Here is a 574-nt window from a genome sequence, read left to right as displayed (position 1 = left end):
ACACTCAAGCAGTCTATTTATTTGTTAGAAATGTAAATGAAACCATTGTCTGTAATTTGGAATAATATAGGCCTGAGTTTTCACTGATAAAGTGTAGCCCTCAGAAGCAAGTGCCAGGCAGTCTACCCAGCACTTCACATTGGAGCCTAAACTTGAACAGGCCTTGATATGCTAATGAACCAATGCCCAGGTGTGGGTGCTAATAATATTAGTATACAGATTCTTAAATCAAGGAAACTCAATATATATATTTGAAAGTAATTTAAAAAACCTCTGTATACACTAAGGCTAGAAGAATAGTTCCTTGCATTAAAAAGAATACAAGAGAATAGATAATATTTCTGTATTCATACAATGAACTGCATTTTAAAAAAAATGAATGTATGTATTGTTTGCATGTCCCTAAGAATACCATATACATTTCTAGTACCACTAAGGGACAGAGATGGTGCTAGATACACTGAAACTGAAATTTGAAATAGGTGTGGGGTGGTTAAGATCACTTACTGCTTGTCCAGAGGTCCTGAGTTCAATTCCCAGCACACAAAATGACTCACACAACCATCTGTATTGA

The sequence above is a fragment of the Grammomys surdaster genome, unplaced genomic scaffold (assembly GCF_004785775.1).
Source record: "Grammomys surdaster isolate TR1022 unplaced genomic scaffold, NIH_TR_1.0 123009, whole genome shotgun sequence".
Taxonomy (NCBI): Eukaryota; Metazoa; Chordata; class Mammalia; order Rodentia; family Muridae; genus Grammomys; species Grammomys surdaster.
The sequence above is the reverse complement of the archived record's forward strand: the minus strand, read 5'-3'. Positions refer to the sequence as shown.